Source organism: Myiozetetes cayanensis, unplaced genomic scaffold, assembly GCF_022539395.1.
Source record: "Myiozetetes cayanensis isolate MyiCay16 unplaced genomic scaffold, myiCay2020 scf16, whole genome shotgun sequence".
In the NCBI taxonomy this organism is placed as follows: domain Eukaryota; kingdom Metazoa; phylum Chordata; class Aves; order Passeriformes; family Tyrannidae; genus Myiozetetes; species Myiozetetes cayanensis.
In genome coordinates this window covers 11,373,024-11,387,347 of record NW_026087270.1, presented here as the reverse complement: position 1 = coordinate 11,387,347, position 14,324 = coordinate 11,373,024, and the positions used below count along the sequence as shown (strand labels likewise).

The following is a 14,324-nucleotide window of genomic DNA, read 5'->3' as shown; positions in this document are numbered from 1 at the left end:
ATCAGGATCAAAACAGACCTGCCAAGGGCAGTCATTCCCTTTCCTATTTTCCTGTAGGTTGAGTCCAAACTATTGAACCTGAGCCCATTTTCTACAAGATTTCATTTTGAATTCCCAGTATTGTCCTGGCCAGAGAACTGCAGGACAACATTTCAGGAGCAGAACCTGTGGAAATATGACCCCAAGAATATATACATTTTTTAAAACTATGTGTTTTAAAATTTATGATTAGGGAGCGTTTTGTGCTGAGAATTAATATTTATTAGAGCTGATTTATAATCCCGTGAAAATGGGCTCCGATCTTGGAAAAAAATGCACAGGCTGCACATACCAGAGGTGTGTTCTGCAGTTTCCATGGAGCCCTCCAGCATCCATAGACAGCATATTTTAGGGGTGTCACAGCTGGCTTTGTCTTGGCCACATTTTGCTGGAAAACTTGGAATCTTGGCCATTCTGAGTTTTATGACTCTTCCAAAAGCAGAGCCGACGCCGTTGCCGGGTGGTGGGAGGTTCCTCCAGAGGAGCTCCATTGTTGGTCTGCAAAGGCAAGGCTGGAGAAAAGCTCTGCTTTCCAGAAAGAGCTTCTCCCTCTGTGATCCCTCAGGGTCCTGCTGATGCGTTTTCCACACGTCCACAGGATTGCTGAGCTCAGCACAGCGACAGGGCACAGGGAACGGTTTCCCACTGGAAATGGGGAGACCTGGGTGGGATATTGGGAAGAAATTCCTCCCTGTGAGGGTGGTGAGGGGCTGGAATGGAATTCCTAGAGAAGCTGTGGCAGCTTCATCTCTGGAAGTGTCCAAGGCCAGGTTGGATGGGGCTTGGAGCAGCCTGGGATAGTGAAAGGTGTCCCCATGGCAGGGGAGTGGAACTGGATGAGCTTTAAGGTCCCTTCCAACCCACACCATTCTCACCTCTCACAGAACACAGGCAGCTGCTTTCCCACTTATCCTGGGAGAAGATGAAGTGCAGGTGCAAGAAGGTGAAGGAGAAACATTCCTGTTCCCTGTGCAGGGGTTTGGCAGGAAAGGACAGGATTTGTAGCAGAGACAGGGCCCTGCAGAGAAGGGGCTTTATAATGTGGGGCTGTGCTCCATCAGCAGGGTGAATCCAGGCAATGGCACCAGTCTGGGAGGTGGGGAATGGTTTTTGACCTCACACTGGGGAGAGATGGTGGCAGAGTTCCTCCAGCACCAACCCAGTGTTGGTAGGAAACACTTGAGACACAACCATATTCATCAGCCTCCATTTTCCTTCTTTTCAAGAAAAAAATAAAACCAGAAAACACCCAGAAAACAGGATCACTTCTGAGTGCAGCCTGGCTCTGGGGGAGATGCTGTTTGCAAGGCTGACCTGCCCAGGCTGGGCTTAGTAGAAGACAGGACCAGTGTGTCCCTTGAGCAAAGCTTTAACCAGACCATTGGCTGGCTTAAAAAAAAGAAAGAGTTGGCTTATTTAGGCTGCAAGCCTAAAAGATGGAGCTCTTGATCACAGAAATCATTTAGACTCACTCCATGGGCTCTGTGTACACCTGACCTCACCATTAGCATGAAAACTAATTAATTAACAAAGTGAAGGATTTACCACCACTTCCAGTAGCTGAGGATGTTTCATCTTCTGTTCTGTGTGGTTTTAGCTCACTCTCAGCATTGCTGGCCCTTGCTTTTAATAAATTGGGACCAAGCTTCCAACCTCCCAAGGCTGGTCCAGCATTATGAGGGCTCAAATGTCTAATAAATGTGGGGTTCTTTCCCTTTTTTTCACTCTCCCTCCTCCTGGTTTGTTTTGGGTTTTAGTTTAAGCAGCACTTTGCTGTCATTTTGAAGTTCTCTCTGCAACCCTATACATTGAGTCCTGGAGTTTAGGCAGTAATTACTAGAAGTTAATTAGTGTGTACTCCTGGGCTTCAAAGCACTTGGACTTGGAGAGAAGCTTGGGATAGGGAACAACACAGCCAGAGCTGCCTTTCTGTACATTCCCATAGCTGAGCTCTCCTCTCCCCTTTCCAGTGGAAAATTAACCCTCAGCTTCTCAACTCTGCAGCTCGTGGTTGTTGAAACACTGCCACATTCACAAGTCTGTGCTCAGCTTCCCCCTCCATCCCCAAACCAGGAGTGAGGGCAGCGTAACTCAGGGGGAAGGTGGGGTTTAGGTCGGATTTTGGGAATTCCCTGCACTGTCCTGAGGCACTGATACCTGTTGTAGCTCTGGCTGGACTTGGAGATCATGGAATCACAGAATGGTTGGGGTTAGAAGGGACCTTAAAGCCCAGCCAGTCCCAGCCCCTGCCATGGGCAGGGACACCTTCCACTATCCCAGGTTGCTCCAAGCCCTGTCTAGCCTGGCTTTGACTTGTCTCCCTTTCCTTTAGCCCACAACCAAAAAGCCAAGTGTAGCTCTGTCCCTCTTGCATCCAGGACTGTTGTTGGGGTCACTGTTGTTGGAAGGACAGATGGACCTTTTACCTCTCTGAGCCAGAACTGTTTGTCAAGCCCCTCACTCCTGGTTTTGCGTGATGGGTGAGGGGCTCTGGGAGCTGCTCTGATGTGCTCAGGCTCCCAGGGGAATGATGAGGGAGGGAATCATCCACGTGAAGAACAACCAGGGAGCACTGAAGGACAAGTCCTGAAATGATTCCCAGGAGAGGAGTCCATAGGGATGAGCGATGCAGGAGGCACCAGCCCTTTCCTGGGTGCTGCCCTTGCCTGACTCCCCTCTGAGAGCTCAGGGCTGCCCAGGTGGGACCATCAGCATCTGTGGGCAGCTGGAGGAGATTAAAGGAATTGGAGAGCCCAGCCCAGCCCTTTTCCCCACCTGGCAGTGGGTTTAAAATTACCCATAAGTGCAAGCTCCCCTCTTTGGGGTGGGTTTCTGGTGGAGGTGCTGCCTGGAGCTGAGGGTTTATTTTTAATTTAATAACTTGCTAAGGGCCCTAAGGGAGATGGAAGATAGTTCTCTGCTTCCTGGGGGTCTTCACTGGTCTTCCTGACCCCCTGGATTTTGGGCTATGCTTTGAAATTTTGTCACCTTTCCTGGGAGCTGGCTGGACCCCTGAACATCTTCCAGTATTGTCCTTTCCTTCCTGAGCAGGTCAGTGAGGTGCCTCTCTCCTCTGTGTCCCCAAACTGCCTTGATTTGAGTCTAATGGGTTGTGATTTCCTGGTGTGTGTGTGGGTGGGAGGCTGAGCTGTGGTTTGATTTTGCTCCCTCTTGGTTCAGCTGTGCTACTGTGCCTGCTGCTCTGAGTTAGGGGAGATTAGAGCTGTCTGAGATGCAAAGCTCGTCCTGCTCCTTCCCCCTCTTGTTCTGAGCAGTGTTTGGTGCCAGTCTCTCAGCCCTGGGGCTGTGAAGCCTCAGAATATTGAAGCCATCCCTGCTTCAGAGGTGTATTCCCTTGTAGCAAAACAGCTCTTGCTTTTCCTCTCCATTCCTGCCCCAACCTCTTCCCTCTTGGTCCTGTGTGCTCTTCAGTGGCAGCAAAAGGTATGTCTGTTGTTTCTTATAACCCCCTTTTTGTCATTTTTAAGTGTTGGCAGGTGGATGTATCAAATGCTTTGCTTTCATTGTGCTGGATGTTGCTGTTTTCCTCTCCTTGTGATCCATAAACTTGGCTGAGGGCAATGCCCCTGGAATCTTTAGTTCTGTGGTGTCTCTGATATCCACCACATCCCCCTCTGCTTCTCTGCTCTCCCTTGGAGAGAGACAACTTTCTACCACTAAAAAATTGTCTTTTTTGTGTTGCAATGAGAAAACAAGTGCAGACCCTTCCTGCTCTCTGGGACAGGGATGGGTTTGGTTGGATGTCTCCCCTCTACTCTTTTTTGGGGAGCAGGAGTGATCCCGTCCCAGGCTCTGCCACCCTGACCTGCTCTGCACCAGCTTCTCATGTTCCTCAGTTTCCACATCTGGAAAATGTGAACAAAAAGCCTTTTTGTTCCTTTTCTAGTAAAGTCATTGTGAATTGTGGATGAGAAGCAGCTTCTGGGGCTGATCCAAAATCTTTGGAAGCTGCCTGAAAGATTCTCGTGGATTTAATGGGCTTTGGAGTGGAACTGTGATGTTTTCCTCGCTTTTGTTTCAAAGTTTCTTCTGCCTTCCCTACCCAGCTGAGAGTCTTCTCCTCACAGCTGGAATCACTTGGGAGCATCACCACCCAACTCCTCCCAGACAATTAAGTAATGAAGCCCCTTGGGCTAAACAGGTGCCTTCACTTTTGGGTCTAATTAAAGAAAAAACTGCCAAGTGCCTTTTTGGGATCCTTCTCAGGATGTCCTGAATCTTGACTTTCTGTTCCAAAGGGAATTTTCATAAATAGAAGAGAGAAGAGAAGGAAGGAGGGTGTGAAATACCAACTCCATGCTTGTTTCTGAGCTGCTGTGTTGTCTATTTTATCCCTGGCAGGAGGGCACAGGGCTCTGCAGATGTGGGAAATCCTCATTCCCTGCATGTCTCCTCCATCATTATGACTTAATCAAGTCTGGAAATAGGCGTTGAGTTGCAGAGGTCTCCCATGTGAAATTCATCCTTCCTGACTGGAAGCAGAATTATTGGATACCTGGAGATCTTTAAAGTTGCTCAAGTGTCTAGAGGGCCTAAATGTTTGTGGGATTAAACAACAGCTGAGCTGTGATTTATTTATTTCTTTAATTATTTTACTTTTTTGAGAGCCTCTGTGTCGATTCAGTTTAGACTTGCCTTCACCTGTCAGGTGTTTGAAGAGTTCTTAAAACATGATTTAGGGTTCCTGGCATTTTTGGCTGCACTCTTCAACCTCTGCAGCAAGTGCTTATATCTGTGCTTGGATATGTTTTCCTAGGAAAAAAAGCTGTTTTCTCAGCAGCTACTTTCCATTAAGCTCCTGTAGAAGTTTCCTGTTCCTTCAGGGGCTGCTGCTGCTGTGAGAGGAGGAGGGAAGCAGGCACTCATTTGGGAATTAGCAGTGGGACAGCACTGGAACTGCAGAGAACTGGAATGGGGAGCTGCTGGTTTTGGGGGAGCCATGGAAAGGGGAAGCAAGAACTCTGCAGCCCAGGGGTGCATCAAACTCTGTGCTGTGGTTGTCACCTGAAAGTGCTTTTTGAAGATGGGAACGACTCGTTTGGTTTGGTTTTCCAACTGGGAAACTGTGCTGAGCCTGTGCTGCTCTATCTCCAGGGCACGTGTTTCCTTCACAACTGGAAGTAAAACAATCCTTCAGGGGGAAAAATCCAAATCCTGTCTTTGATCAAGGATGTGCTGGCACTGGAGAGTGCTTGGGCTTGGCTGGAGGCAGAACTGTCCTGGTGCCTGTCCTGTCTGTGAGGGGGTGGTTGGACTCTGATGTCGCTGGGGCTGAGGTTGTCACTTGTGTTACGGAGTGAAATGTGGCTGTAGCCCAGGGTTTAACCTTCTCCTCGTCTGGGAGGTGGGTGTGGTGGGGGATATGTCCTGCACTGGGACCTGAAAACTGAATTTATTAATACTTGAAGTGCTTGGAGGTCTGAGTGATTAAATAAAGGGCAGCATCAACAGCTGGAAAGGTGGGCTGGATCAGGGGACCAGGCTGGAGCAGGGGCTGCTCCTGTGTGGTGCAAAGTCCTGGGGGATGCTGGGCTCCATCTCCCCATGCTGAGCTCAAACTGCCCTTGGCATGTGGAGGAGCAGGGACCCAAAGGCCCAGAGTGATGCTCGGGGGCAGTGGGTGAGTGTGGGCACTGCCAGGCTCTGCTCCACAGGGGAGTGGGGGCACATCTGCTGGCTCAGGTGGGGGCTTGGTTTGAGCTCCCAGGTGGAGGAAATGTGAACTTCATTCAGAATCAGGTTGCAGCACAGTCCTGGTAAATGAACATCCCATTTCCTCTAAGTAGAGGAACCCAATCCTGACAGGACATGGAGGTATCAGTCCATCTCTTTAATGGACCTGCCCTGAGAAACACTATGATCCTGTTGAAATGTGATTTTAATAGTTTCTCCATTTTCCCTGCTTGTCCCTGCAAAGCCTTTTGAGCTGGGAAGGATACAGGGGGTGTTTTGAATACTGATTCTTTGTGGGCAGCCTGGTTAAAATATAATTACCCTGTTTATCAGTCAGTAAGAGCCTGTCTGAGAGGAGCCCTTTTAGGAAAGAAAAGGAGGTGGTTTTTTTTTCTTTCTTCTATTTGTTAAAGAGTAAAACTGAAATGGATCACTTGATACCATGAGCAGTGCTCTATTCACCATCTTCTGCCATTCTAACAAAGAAAGGGAGGGCTTGGTGCTTCCTCTCATGCCAAGAATACAAAGAAGGTCATTTTAAGTTTTACTGCCTTGTTAATTCAAGCTGTTAACTTAAAGTGCATCTTTCCCATGCAATGGCACAGCCTAAAAATGTTCTTTATTTGGGTTTGGAGATAAATGGCTCATCCAGGGAGAGACTGCAGGCTCTGGAGAAGATAGTGGGGCAGAGATATGGGTAATAAAACCAGCAAAATGGATATAAAATTGATGCAAATGGGGAAAATTTGCTAAACACAGGATGGGAGTGTGAGTGCAACCACTTCTTCATTGCTTTTGGGAGGCTGGAGGGGGGTGTTGCCCCTTCAGGGCTTGTTTTCTTGTAATGTAGATCATAAATTGGTGTCTTCTCCCAAGTAACCAGAGATAGGACTTGAGGGAATGGCCTTAAGATGTGCTGGGGAGGTTTAGGTCAGATGTTGGGATAAATTGTTTGCCAGAAGGGTTGTCCAGCCCTGGCAGAGGCTGCCCAGGGCAGTGGTGGATCCTCCATCCCTAGAGGGATTTAAAAGCCATGGGGATGTGGCAGAATTGACACCCAGATGTGCACCCCCAGCTGCTGTAAAATGGCTAAAATGGAGGAATAATGTCACTTCTTCCCCCCAGTGCCCATTTTCTTGCCTTTCTTTGAGCCAGGTCTTGCAGCTGCTGTGCTGTGGCTCGTGCAGGAGCTCCCCAGGGTCAAAACCTGCATCTTCCCCAAATCCAGCTCCAAAAACTTGTGGCCCTGGGAGAGGGAGGAGAGTAGGAAACTCAGCTGGGATGGAGCTGGATTTCAGTTTTGTAAGGTGAAACTACAGGGAGAGGGGACATGCTATCCTTCAAAATTTTTTTTTATTTTATAGAGGCTAAAAATATTTGTGAGTTGTCTTTGTAGTCAGAGCTTTTCACATCCTTGTGGAAATAACTCATCCCTTGGGCTGGAGGGACAGGTGGGGAATAAAACCCTTCCTGGCTCTGGAATCCCTTATGTTGGGGACTCCCCTCGGTGTCACCTGCACTCTGGGGGTGGGAGATGATGGTGGAGAGCAAGTTGTAAATGGCCAGAAAACAAAAATCTGCTTAGTACAAAAATAAAGGTTTAAACTGTGGTTGATTTCCACAAAGGAACGAAAACAAGACCTTTTAGTAGGAGGGTTTGTTCTTTGGTGTTGAGGTTTTTTTTTTTTTCTCTTCTGAATGGAATGGAGTCAAAACATTAGTTTTTGGATAGGAAAAGTTCCCCCTCCCACCACTTTGCATCCCTTCATCTCTCTGGAGGCAGCAAAAAGGTTCACGCTGGACCTCAGATTCTTTTCCACCAGATATTGTCAGAATTAATGCATGTCCCTGTGGACTGGTTGGGCAGAAAACATCAAGTTCCTTCAGTGCAGCCAAGAGGAACCATATCCCAAAGAACTGGGATGAGAAACTTCTCTTCCAGCCAGCAAAGATGGTCCTGCTTAAATCCAGTGCCACAGAAAACTTCCCGTGGCTGGTTCCCATTTCAAACAGGGATGGTGCAAACAGGATCTGCAGGTGGAGGTGGGAGCTCAGGAGCTGTGGCTGGTGGCTCCTGGATCTGCAGCTCTGGAACCTCGAGTGGATGGATTGTCACCACTTGGGAGGAGAGGATACCTCTGGTGTTGGAAGTGCTGGGTAGGAAGTGCTGTTACCAAGAATAATCTCCTCTTTCTGTTTCTACTTGGAATAAGGGCACAGATTTTTTTTCCAGCAGGCTTAAAAGCACTTTTCAAGTGTAACTTTTGGCTCTTGGAGGCTTTGAGAGAATATTGAGTTGCAGGAGGTGGTGGTTGCCAGTTCCTATATAAAAACACTGCATTAGTCAAAAATCCCTTCGGAAGCACCACTGATTAATCCATCATTTCCCAGGAGGGAACACTGACCTAGATTCTGCTTGAGTTGTTTAGGTGGAGACTCGACTACAATGTGGCTTTTATCTTTTCTCACAGTGGATTTAGAGGATGTGGAGTCTACAGAGAGCTTTTATTTCCTTTGAAATCCATTGTGTTCAAACCATATGGTTGGGGTTTCTTTTTCTAATTTCCCTCACTGATTGTTTTGGAGGAGTTCAGGAGAAGCTCATCAGCCCCCTAAGAAGGGTTGGGGGGAATCCATTAATTTGATGATCAGACACCCGAAAGACACTGGAAGTGGGATCTGTAGCAAATATTTGCTGGGATGAGCAGATTTTCCTCTTTGGCCCCTTTGAAGTTCAGATGTGTTGAAAGCCTGATCACGACACTCATGGGCAGACATTCCTTATCTGGCTTATTTCTGCCAGGGGAATGTAATGTGATGTGAAAGGCGTTTATATGGAATTTCTGGAATAACATTTTACAGGGTGGGAAAAGCAGGATGTCTGCAAAAGAGTCTGCTCTGGGAGTTTGCAGTGAGGGCTCTCTGGGCAGGAGCTCAGTCTTGGGGCTGCTCCACAGTTTGTAACTCTTTCAGAGTTTGGAGGTTTCAGAGCATTGGAGGGTTTGGCTTCCTGCTGCTCCTGACCTACAACTGAGATGGAAAATCAGGCATGGGAGTTATTGAGATCTTGTGGATTTGAACAGGGGATCCCTGGCTGCTGAATCATGGAATGGTTGGTTGGAAGGGACCTTTGAAGGTCATCTAGTCCCACCCCCTGCCATGGGCAGGGACACCTTCCACTAGCCCAGGTTGCTCCAAGCCCCATCCCATCTGGCCTTGGACACTTCCAGGGATGGGGCAGCCACAGCTTCTCTGGGCAACCTGTGCCAGGGCCTGACCACCCTCACAGGGAAAAATTCCTTCCCAATATCCAATCTAACCCTGCCCTCTGGCAGTGGGAAGCCATTCTCATGTTGGAGGCCCATAGCTGGATGCAGTGTCCCAGTGCAATCTCATCAGAGGGGACAAATCACCACCTTCAGCCTTTGACCACAATGCTCAAGAGTTTCCTTTGCTGAACCCCTGTAATCCCTGTGATTGTCATCTCCCCTTCCCAGAAGGACTCTTCTCCACATCTGCCTCTTGGGCAGCATCCAAACCAAGGGAAATGCAGCCAAAACTAATGCTACACTTATCTGGATTAGCACCAGTTGAGGTGTTCACCTGCACCATGACGTCAGCACAGCTGGTCACTGCTGGCCAAGGGGTGTTCAGGAGGGCATGGTTGGCACAGCTGATTGAGTATTTTGCTGCAGCTCAACCAAGATTTCACTCTGTGCCTTTGATCTCCCATGTGTGCTCTCCCTGCCATTGGAGCCAGTGCACAAACTGTTTCATTGAACAGCAATATTTACACTCCAGTCTTACTCATTTTGGGTGACGGACAGTCCAAGCACATTTGAGTCTTGATTTCATTAGTGGTTCATCAACCCCCATAAATATTTATATCTGGAGCATTCTTTGTCTGATTTCAAAACACTGGCTGTAATTTAATGGGATGCTTTATGTTGCTCATTGTGCAATAGCTTTGCTGTAGATACTCTGACAGACAACTCTGGTGGCCATCAGGAATGGGGGGGTCTTGTCTTCCAGTCATGTTTATGGACCTGGTAGGAGCTGCCTTTGCATCAGCACCGAGAGTGGGTGGGGAGCGAAGGCCAGTTGGGGTTTCCCCTGTGAATGTTATGAGTCAAAAGGATTTGCAACTCTGCCAGCCCTGCACACTTAGAAATCATGAGTTGGTTGCTAAAGATCATGAATTTATAATGAATTAATAAATGTAGGAGGGTTTTGGCTTCTTTCCTAATAGTGGTGGTTCTGGGTAAAATCACTGAATCATTGGAAAGGACTTTAAAGCTCATCTCATTCCACGTGGACAGGGATACCTTGCACTCTTCCAGGTTGCTCCAAGCCCCATCCAGTCTGGCCTTGGACACTTCCAGGGATGGGGCAGCCACAGCTTCTCTGGGCAACCTGTGCCAGGGCCTCATCACCCTCACAGGGAAGAATTCCTTCCCAATATCCCATCTAACCCTGCCCTCTGGCAGTGGGAAGTCATTCCCCCTTGTCCTGTCCTTCCAGGCCCTTGTGCAAAGTCCCTCTCCAGCTCTCCTGGAGCCCCTTTAGGCACTGGAAGGGGCTCTCAGGTCTCTCTGGAGCCTTTTCCAGGCTGAAATCAGTACTTGGGTTCCTGATTTCTCTGCAACTCCAGCGATTTGGGATTTGATCTTTAATTGTAATGCAATAACTGAAATAGTCACTGACACAGGAACCTTTGGGTGTTTGAGACTTCTAAAAGATGCATCAAATGTCTGGAGACTTGTAGATAAAACAACTCAAACTGGCCCAGGGAGTTCAGGGAGAAGGGTGGGGTCAGCAGGCCTTGTCCTGGAGGTGACTTGACTGGAGGCTCCCCAGGGAAGACTCTCTTTTGTCCCCTCACTTTAGAGGCAAGAAAGACAGTGTTGGCTCAAGTGGATAAGGACCTTAGCTGGATTTTGGATTTTAAACCTTGCTCTTGCTGCTATAATGAAAATACTTGGTTATTAAGCCAGTTAATTCTTACGAGTACTGCTGGGAATGGCAATCAAAGGATCACAGAATCATTTAGGTCAGGAAAGATCTTTAGGATCATTGAGGCCAACTAGGGTTTGAAGTTTTAAGTGTTTAAATGTTTTGTTTAATCTTTCTTTAAATGTTGATGATTAAAATAATAAGAAAGGGTCTTTCAGTGAGGTTTTTGCAGCATTTTGTGGAGTAAATGGGATGTGTGGCCATTGTTAATGTTTGTACTACAAGAAATTCCTGACAGACTTCAGTGCTTGAAAGATGCAAATGCTGAAGAAGCCTGTTCATGAAACTTTCACACTATAGGGTTTTTTAAAGAGTATTTCAGATTTTTTTTCCCCCAGGCCTTTTATTTGCTAGAACAAAATAGTTTTGGAGGAAAGAAGACAGAATAATTATTCTTATAAACCTTAGTAACTGTTCTGTTATTGGGCAGAAAGAAGTTAATGGTGTAAAGAAAAAAAGAAACACAAAGTCTTTCTTGATTACTAAGTGTGCTTAAGTGTTGACAGTTCTAATGAGTTAACTATCTTCATTTTGTTCAATTACAGAAGATCTTTAAATTCTGAAAAAATCTTAATTTTTCTTCTCTTTTTCCAGGCAGGATTATTGATTGAACACACTGACTGTCCTGTGTGAATTCATCTCCCGAACACCTGCACCAGGTACTTCATTTCTTTCAGTGCATATTTGTGTTATCTTCCCATTTAATGCCACTTCACAGAGGTTTGAATGCTGCAAGAATTACTGTGGTTGGATTTTATTTTGATTTACAGAGGTCTGGGCTCCATAATTTGGGATGCCAGCGGGGAGGGGGCCAAATCTGAATTGCGAGAGGATTGAAACTTGGGCGGTGTTGGGGGCCTTGGCAACAGGGAGTGGATGCTGTCATTTAGAGGGAATCGAGTGGTACTTGGAGGCCTTGCAACACCCGGGATCTGTATTTCCAGTTGCTCAGGGAGCACGGGATGGATCTGTATTTCCAGTTGCTCAGGGAGCACGTGCTGAGGGCTGGAAGGAGGGCCTGGGTGTCTCTGGTTGTGCTCACAATGGCGAGCACTGTGCACGTGTAACACAATCGCCTTCCCAGCTGTTTCTTATCCCAGATGTAACATGTCAGGAGGAAAATCCCCATGTGTGACCTGAGGCATCCTGCATGTCTAAAGTGTCTGAAATACTTTAATACTTTTGTCAAGATGATCCCCCGTCCCTTTTCATCATGTTGGAGTTATGGCATGAGCCGGTGACCGCAGAGCCCGAGGCGATGCCGAGCTCTGGCTCCGCGATCCGACTGGGAAGGGCTTGACCAATTTATGTGATCGCTTTCAGATGGGTTTTTATTGGTATTTACTACTTTGTTACCTCTATTTCCGCTTATAAATGAGGCTGCAAAAGCACAGAGGGGAGGAGAAGGGGGCGAGTCCAACTCACCCTCTTGCCCAACATGGGTAACTGATCCAGCGCGTCGGCACCGAGCCGCTCCTCCTCACGTGGTCGGGATGATCCTCCCAAGATGGATATTTTTCCATCTTGAATTCGCTGATCTGCTTTGCTGTTTATTCCCCAACCGCTTTGGATGAGCGAAGAAATCGCGCTGGCAGGAACAGTTGTGGGAAAGCAGCACCACGTTGCATATTTGTGCGGATAAATATCCACCAGAGGATCCGCGCCGGGAGCGGAGCGCGGCCGCCGAGCAAATTCTGTTCCCATTACTCACCAAAGAGACTTGCTGCGTGTTTATAGCTGTTTGGTGGGCAACTGGCAAGAAAGTTGGGAAGACTCATAATTTGTCAAAGCCTTTGATGGTTGAGGCTGGGATAGGGATGAAATCATCGGGCCTGGGTTGACTAATGGGGTGGCACCGGTAGCCCTGACTCGGAGCAACTCGTTCCTGTCTGTGGTGACTCGGGTCTGTCTGTTCAGGCTGTTCAGCAGAGCTGGAGGAGTAGTTGGAAGGCTCAGAGTGAGTTTATGGATTGTTATGACTTATCCTAAGAGCTGGATTTGCCGGGTAAATGAGCGGAGCGTTACTTGAGCAACGTTAGGGAAATGTGAGGACTCTGTTTACCTTTCAGTTTGGAGGGTTCTTGAAGCAATTACCAGTTAATGCCTGTGCTCCTGGAGAGCTGTTACTGAATGATGGAGCAGAGAATGTGGGACTCCCAAGAGCTCCCCCAGTGCCCTGCACTGATGGATACTTTTATCTGGTTTTCTGCTTCTCCCCTTGCAAAGTACTGGGAAAAGCAGCTGTTGCCTTCAGTGCTCAGATTGAGCTTCCTAACTGAGTAAAGTGTCACTTGATTGCTCCATTTTCCTGTAGTGGAGGAAAAAGCACTAATAAACTGTTGCAGTTCTGTAGACAAATGTGGCTTTTGGTGGACACTTTGAAATGGAGGTCAACTGTCAAACAAAAGTTGCCTCATTCTTTAAGGATTCGGTTGACAAAGGTAGCTGAAATAAAGTTGGATGTCTTTCTGAAGTGCTGGATGTGTATCTGAGGAAAGCAATTAGTGTTTCATGGGCTAGAACACACAGCAAAGGGATTAAGAATTGGCTGACACATCTGAAAAAAAAAGAGTCATCACCGGGGAGCCCTCGTGAAATCAGAGGCTGGTTGTTGGGCTCCTTGGGTCTTGGCCTGCTCTTGTTCCATCCTCTCATCAGTGGCCTGAAGTCCTGATACCATTCCTGCTGATGAAGCTTTTGTCCGGCTCACGCCTTGGCTGGGAAGTGCAGGGGTGAGTCAAGAAGCCGTGTGGTCTGGAAGGCTTGGGAAGCTCAGCCCGTGGAAATCAGAAAGGCTTTGATGCAGATGGAGCTCTCCATCTGGGAACAAGGCAGGGAAGAGGTTCTGATGGCACTGCCACGGAAATAAATGCCTTTGGGAGCTCATCCTGCTGTTCCCAATGATCCAGGCTGGCCCAGGAAGGTCACTGTGATGCTGGAATGGCTGTGCAGGGGAGCCCTGTGTTCCCCAACCAACCCATGTGGATTTGATCCTTTTATTTCTTTTCAAAAAGATGTCACAAAATAGAAGGCAGTGTGCAAAAGGGCTAAAAAAAATTATTTGAGAGCTAGGGGAAGAAAGATCTTGAAAAACTCCTAATCTACTGCATTTCTGGAAAAAATAATAAATGAAGTGACTTGGTATTTGTGCACTGGGATAGTTTCATGAGAGGAAACTCTGGAAACAAAAGGAAAAGATGGAATCCAGGCTGGAAGCTAAACCCCAACACATTCTAACTTAGATACAGACCACGTGTTTCCAAGTGGGAATGCCACAGAGGATTCACTGTCTCCTGGTGCTCAGCAAACCAGGCCGGCCTGCACAGGAGGGGGCTTAGCCAGGACCCCAGAGGAGCTTTAATTTTAGGGCTTTACGTAGTTCTTGGGCTTTGTAGAGCCAGGTGAGTTGGTGAGATGTAGTGCTTGGAGTGATGCAGGAGGTCAAAACAGATGAAATCATGGTCCCTTCAGGGCTCACAGCTTTCTGAATAAATGCAGTTGAAAATCCTCTTCTATTGTAGTGGAAAGGACTGTTGTTCCTGGAGATTTAAAGGAGAGATTGAGACTTGCAGCCACAA

The 14,324-nt window shown here is 47.6% G+C and overlaps 1 protein-coding gene across 3 annotated transcripts in view; it reads left to right on the top strand.

Annotated features, from left to right (window-relative positions):
- Window positions 1-11,356, top strand: part of BANP (BTG3 associated nuclear protein) — a 159,946-nt gene extending 148,590 nt beyond the window's left edge. For 2 of the 3 annotated variants that reach the window (XM_050311719.1, XM_050311720.1), the window contains one exon: window positions 11,341-11,356. The gene's annotated coding sequence lies outside the window, so the exon portion shown is untranslated. The remainder of the gene's footprint in view (window positions 1-11,340) is intronic. The other variant, XM_050311724.1, reaches the window with a different exon arrangement.
- Window positions 11,357-14,324: the final 2,968 nt, after the last annotated feature.